Source organism: Hemitrygon akajei, unplaced genomic scaffold, assembly GCF_048418815.1.
Source record: "Hemitrygon akajei unplaced genomic scaffold, sHemAka1.3 Scf000079, whole genome shotgun sequence".
NCBI lineage: Eukaryota > Metazoa > Chordata > Chondrichthyes > Myliobatiformes > Dasyatidae > Hemitrygon > Hemitrygon akajei.
This window is the reverse complement of record NW_027331965.1, coordinates 1130454-1137415: the sequence shown is the minus strand read 5'-3', so window position 1 is coordinate 1137415 and position 6962 is coordinate 1130454.

Genomic DNA, 6962 nt, shown 5'->3' with positions numbered 1-6962 from the left:
TGTCCAATCCCTTAATAATCTTATATGTTTCAATCAGATCCCCTCTCATCCTTCTAAACTCCAGTGTATACAAGCCCAGTCGATCCAATCTTTCAACATATGACAGTCCCGCCATTCCGGGAATTAACCTTGTGAACCTACGCTGCACTCCCTCAATAGCAAGAATGTCCTTCCTCAAATCGGGAGACCAAAGCTGCACACAATACTCCAGGTGGGGTCTCACCAGGGCCTTGTACAGCTGCAGAAGGACCTCTTTACTCCTATACTCAATTCCTCTTGTTATAAAGGCCAGCATGCCATTAGCTTTCTTCACTGCATGCTTGCTTTCATTGACTGATGTACAAGAACACCTAGATCTCGCTGTACTTCCCCTTTTCCTAACTTGACTCCATTTACATAGTAATCTGCCTTCCTGTTCTTGCCACCAAAGCGGATAACCTCACATTTACCCACATTAAACTGCATCTGCCATACATTTGCCCACTCACCCAACCTGTCCAAGTCACCCTGCATTCTCATAACATCTTCCATACATTTCACACTGCCACCCAGGTTTGTGTCATGACTTGGAGCAAGGTTCCTCTCTCTCTGGGAGTCGACCAACAATCTGGCAAGGGCTGACCGGAGCTGTCGGAGTCGTGGCTAATGGAAACCAGGTACTGGTGATTGTGAGGAATTGGGAACGATTGGGAATCAAGTGTGGGGATCTGGTTGAGAGGCTGGTCATACCCAGAGTCGACCCCTTCTCCAGCGAGGACGTGGGCCCGCTGTGATTTGGGGAAACTCGACGAAAGGTCTACCGCGGATACGATCTCACTCGCTCTCCCCTGGTCCCTTGGCATTATAACACCGACGCCAGGCTGCTGATGACTGAGACCAGCTCGGCGTTCAGCATCATCCTCCCCTCCGTTCTGATCCACAGGCTCCGGATCCTGGGCCAGCGAACCTTCCTCTGGAACTGGATGATGGAGATCCTCTTCACCGTGACTCCCTCAGCACCGGGACAGGCTCCCGGCTCACTGCCGCCATCGGGGAAGGGAGAGGAGCCTGAAAACTCGACGATTCAGCAACACCTTCTTCCCCTCCGCCATCAGGTGTTTGGATGCGTCAGAGCACCCCCGACATTTCTGCCGTATTTATTATATATATATATATATATTTGTAATTTACATTAACCTTACATCCTTTAAAATAGGAAAGGGGGATATAAAGAGAAGAGATAGAGGTAGGGAGAGAGAGAGGAGAGATGGAGAGGGAGGGGGAGCGCTATTAGGGAATAGAGAGAGACAGCAGTTCATTTCACTCGGAGAGAGGGGGGAGAGAGAAGGAGGGATGGAGAGGGAGGGAAGGAGAGAGAAGGAAGGGAGAGATATTAGGGAAGAGAGAGAGACTGAGCAGTTCATTTCACTCGGAGAGAGGGGGGAGAGAGAAGGAGGGATGGAGAGGGAGGGAGGGAGAGAGAAGGAAGGGAGAGATATTAGGGGAGAGAGAAAGACTGAGCAGTTCATTTCACTCGGAGGGAGGGGGAGAGAGAGACTGAGGCGTTGTTCATTTCACTCGGAGGGGAGGGGGTGAGAGAGACTGAGGAGTTGTTCATTTCACTCGGAGGGAGGGGGTGAGAAAGACTGAGGAGTTGTTCATTTCACTCGGAGGGAGGGGGTGAGAGAGACTGAGGAGTTGTTCATTTCACTCGGAGGGCGGGGGGTGAGAGAGACTGAGGAGTTGTTCATTTCACTCGGAGGGAGGGGGTGAGAGAGACTGAGGAGTTGTTCATTTCACTCGGAGGGAGGGGGTGAGAGAGACTGAGGAGTTGTTCATTTCACTCGGAGGGAGGGGGTGAGAGAGACTGAGGAGTTGTTCATTTCACTCGGAGGGAGAGGGTGAGAGAGACTGAGGAGTTGTTCATTTCACTCGGAGGGGGTGAGAGAGACTGAGGAGTTGTTCATTTCACTCGGAGGGAGGGGGTGAGAGAGACTGAGGAGTTGTTCATTTCACTCGGAGGGAGGGGGAGACAGAGACTGAGGAGTTGTTCATTTCACTCGGAGGGAGGGGGTGAGAGAGACTGAGGAGTTGTTCATTTCACTCGGAGGGAGGGGGTGAGAAAGACTGAGGAGTTGTTCATTTCACTCGGAGGGAGGGGGGTGAGAGAGACTGAGGAGTTGTTCATTTCACTCGGAGGGAGGGGGGTGAGAGAGACTGAGGAGTTGTTCATTTCACTCGGAGGGAGGGGGTGAGAGAGACTGAGGAGTTGTTCATTTCACTCGGAGGGAGGGCGTGAGAGAGACTGAGGAGTTGTTCATTTCACTCGGAGGGAGAGGGTGAGAGAGACTGAGGAGTTGTTCATTTCACTCGGAGGGGTGAGAGAGACTGAGGAGTTGTTCATTTCACTCGGAGGGAGGGGGTGAGAGAGACTGAGGAGTTGTTCATTTCACTCGGAGGGAGGGGGAGACAGAGACTGAGGAGTTGTTCATTTCACTCGGAGGGAGGGGGTGAGAGAGACTGAGGAGTTGTTCATTTCACTCGGAGGGAGGGGGTGAGAGAGACTGAGGAGTTCTTCATTTCACTCGGAGGGAGGGGGAGACAGAGACTGAGGAGTTGTTCATTTCACTCGGAGGGAGGGTGTGTTACAGAGACGAGCGGGCTGTGGTGGGTATCGGGGAGGGAGGCGTTTGGGAAGGGAGGGGGTGTGACAGAGACGAGGGGGCTGTGGGTGGGTATCGGGGAGGGAGGCGTTTGGGGAGGGAGGAGGTGTGACAGAGACGAGGGGGGCTGTGGTGGGTATCGGGGAGGGAGGGGGGTGTGACAGATACGAGGGGGCTGTGGTGGGTATCGGGGAGGGAGGGGGGTGTGACAGAGACGAGGGGGCTGTGGTGGGTATCGGGTAGGGAGGCGTTTGGGGAGAGAGGGTGTGTGACAGAGACGAGGGGGCTGTGGTGGGTATCGGGGAGGGAGGCATTTGGGGAGGGAGGGGGTGTGACAGGGACGAGGGGGCTGTGGTGGGTATCGGGGAGGGAGGCGTTTGGGGAGGGAGGGGGTGTGACAGAGACGAGTGGGCTGTGGTGGGTATCGGGGAGGGAGGCGTTTGGGGAGGGAGGGGGGTGTGACAGAGACGAGGGGGCTGTGGTGGGTATCGGGGAGGGAGGCGTTTGGGGAGGGAGGGGGTGTGACAGAGACGAGGGGGCTTTGGTGGGTATCGGGGAGGGAGGCGTTTGGGGAGAGAGGGGGTTTGACAGAGACGAGGGGGCTGTGGTGGGTATCGGGGAGGGAGGGGGTGTGACAGAGACGAGGGGGCTGTGGTGGGTATCGGGGAGGGAGGCGTTTGGGGAGGGAGGGGGTGTGACAGAGACGAGGGGGCTGTGGTGGGTATCGGGGAGGGAGGCGTTTGGGGAGGGAGGGGGTGAGACAGAGACGAGGGGGCTGTGGTGGTATCGGGGATGGAGGCGTTTGGGGAGGGAGGGGGTGTGTCAGAGACGAGGGGGCTGTGGTGGGTATCGGGGAGGGAGGCGTTTGGGGAGAGTGGTGTTGTGACAGAGACGAGGGGGCTGTGGTGGGTATCGGGGAGGGAGGCGTTTCGGGAGAGAGGGTGTGTGACAGAGACGAGGGGGCTGTGGTGGGTATCGGGGAGGGAGGCGTTTCGGGAGAGAGGGTGTGTGACAGAGACGAGGGGGCTGTGGTGGGTATCGGGGAGGGAGGGGGTGTGACAGAGACGACGGGGCTGTGGTGGGTATCGGGGGAGGGAGGCGTTTCGGGAGAGAGGGTGTGTGACAGAGACGAGGGGGCTGTGGTGGGTATCGGGGAGGGAGGGGTGTGACAGAGACGAGGGGGCTGTGGTGGGTATCGGGGAGGGAGGGGGTGTGACAGAGACGAGGGGGCTGTGGTGGGTATCGGGGAGGGAGGGGGTGTGACAGAGACGGGGGGGCTGTGGTGGGTATCGGGGAGGGAGGGGTTTGGGGAGGGAGGGGGTGTGACAGAGACGAGGGGGCTGTGGTGGGTATCGGGGAGGGAGGCGTTTGGGGAGGGAGGTGGTGTGACAGAGACGAGGGGGCTGTGGTGGGTATCGGGGAGGGAGGGGGTGTGACAGAGACGAGGGGGCTGTGGTGGGTATCGGGGAGGGAGGCGTTTGGGGAGGGAGGGGGTGTGACAGGGACGAGGGGGCTGTGGTGGGTATCGGGGAGGGAGGCGTTTGGGGAGGGAGGGGTGTGACAGAGACGAGGGGGCTGTGGTGGGTATCGGGGAGGGAGGCGTTTGGGGAGGGAGGGGGTGTGACAGAGACGAGGGGGCTGTGGTGGGTGTCGGGGAGGGAGGCGTTTGGGGAGGGAGGGGGGTGTGACAGAAACGAGGGGGCTGTGGTGGGTATCGGGGAGGGATGCGTTTGGGGAGGGAGGGGGTGTGACAGGGACGAGGGGGCTGTGGTGGGTATCGGGGAGGGAGGCGTTTGGGGAGGGAGGGGGTGTGACAGAGACGAGGGGGCTGTGGTGGGTATCGGGGAGGGAGGCGTTTGGGGAGGGAGGGGCTGTGACAGGGACGAGGGGGCTGTGGTGGGTATCGGGGAGGGAGGCGTTTGGGGAGAGAGGGTGTGTGACAGAGACGAGGGGGCTGTGGTGGGTATCGGGGAGGGAGGCATTTGGGAGGGAGGGGGTGTGACAGGGACGAGGGGGCTGTGGTGGGTATCGGGGAGGGAGGCGTTTGGGGAGGGAGGGGTGTGACAGAGACGAGGGGGCTGTGGGTGGGTATCGGGGAGGGAGGCGTTTGGGGAGGGAGGGGGTGTGACAGAGACGAGGGGGCTGTGGTGGGTGTCGGGGAGGGAGGCGTTTGGGGAGGGAGGGGGTGTGACAGAGACGAGGGGGCTGTGGTGGGTATCGGGGAGGGAGGCGTTTGGGGAGCGATGGGGTGTGACAGATACGAGGGGGCTGTGGTGGGTATTGGGGAGGGAGGCGTTTGGGGAGGGAGGGGGTCTGACAGAGACGAGGGGGCTGTGGTGGGTATCGGGGAGGGAGGTTTTTGGGGAGAGAGGGGGGTGTGACAGAGACGAGGGGGCTGTGGTGGGTATCGGGGAGGGAGGCATTTGGGGAGAGAGGGGTTGTGACAGAGACGAGGGGGCTGTGGTGGGTATCGGGGAGGGAGGCGTTTGGGGAGGGAGGGGTTGTGACAGAGACGAGGGGGCTGCAATGGCTGTGGTGGGTATCGGGGAGGGAGGCGTTTGGGGGAGGGAGGGGGGTGTGACAGAGACGAGGGGGCTGTGGTGGGTCACGGGGAGGGAGGCGATGACGGAGAAGGGGATTGTGGTAGATGTTGAAGGGGTCGAAGGAGACGGAGAGGCATGCAGGTGAGGGATGTGTCGACTGATGTGAGGAGAACAGCAGCGGAGGTTGGAGTATCCGAGGACGTGTCTCTCCGCTGCAGTCTGAATTTCCCCTCTGCTTCAAAAGACGACAATCACAGCAGTGCCGGAGAAGAGTAGGGAGAGCTGTCTCGACAACAATCGCCCAGTGACACTCACAGCTATTGGGATTAACTGCTTTGACAATAGACAATAGGTGCAGGAGTAGGTCATTCGGCCCTTCTAGCCAGCACCGCCATTCACTGTGATCGTGGCTGATTATACACAATCAGTACCCCGTTCCTGCCCTCTCCCCATATCCCTTGACCCCGCTATCTATAAGAGATCTATCTAACTCTCTCTTGAATGCATCCAGTGAATTGGCCTCCACTGCCTTCTGGTACAGAGCATTCCACACTTCCACCACTCTCTGGGTGAAAAAGATTTTCCACATCTCTGTTCTAAATGGCCTACCCCTTATTCTTAAACTGTGGCCTCTAGTTCTGGACTCACCCATCAGCGGGAACATGCTTCCTGCCTCCAGCGTGTCCAATCCCTTAATAATCTTATATGTTTCAATCAGATCCCCTCTCATCCTTCTAAACTCCAGTGTATACAAGCCCAGTCGATCCAATCTTTCAACATATGACAGTCCCGCCATTCCGGGAATTAACCTTGTGAACCTACGCTGCACTCCCTCAATAGCAAGAATGTCCTTCCTCAAATCGGGAGACCAAAACTGCACACAATACTCCAGGTGGGGTCTCACCAGGGCCTTGTACAGCTGCAGAAGGACCTCTTTACTCCTATACTCAATTCCTCTTGTTATAAAGGCCAGCATGCCATTAGCTTTCTTCACTGCATGCTTGCTTTCATTGACTGATGTACAAGAACACCTAGATCTCGCTGTACTTCCCCTTTTCCTAACTTGACTCCATTTACATAGTAATCTGCCTTCCTGTTCTTGCCACCAAAGCGGATAACCTCACATTTACCCACATTAAACTGCATCTGCCATACTTTTGCCCACTCACCCAACCTGTCCAAGTCACCCTGCATTCTCATAACATCTTCCATACATTTCACACTGCCACCCAGCTTTGTGTCACGACTTGGAGCAAGGTTCCTCTCTCTCTGAGAGTCGACCAACAATCTGACAAGGGCTGACCAGAGCTGTCGGAGTATTATCCTCTGGTGGCTAATGGAAACCAGGTGCTGGTGATTGAGAGGAATTGGGAGCGATTGGGAATCAAGTGTGGGGATCTGATTGAGAGGCTGGTCATACCCAGAGCCGACCCCTTCTCCAGCGAGGACGTGGGCCCGCTGTGATTTGGGGAAACTCGACGAAAGGTCTACCGCGGATACGATCTCACTCGCTCTCCCCTGGTCCCTGGGCATTACAACACCGACGCCAGGCTGCTGATGACTGAGACCAGCTCGGCGTTCAGCATCATCCTCCCCTCCGTTCTGATCCACAGGCTCCGGATACTGGGCCAGCGAACCTCCCTCTGGAACTGGATGATGGAGATCCTCATCACCGTGACTCCCTCAGCACCGGGACAGGCTCCCGGCTCACTGCCACCATCGGGGAAGGGAGAGGAGCCTGAAAACTCGACGATTCAGCAACACCTTCTTCCCCTCC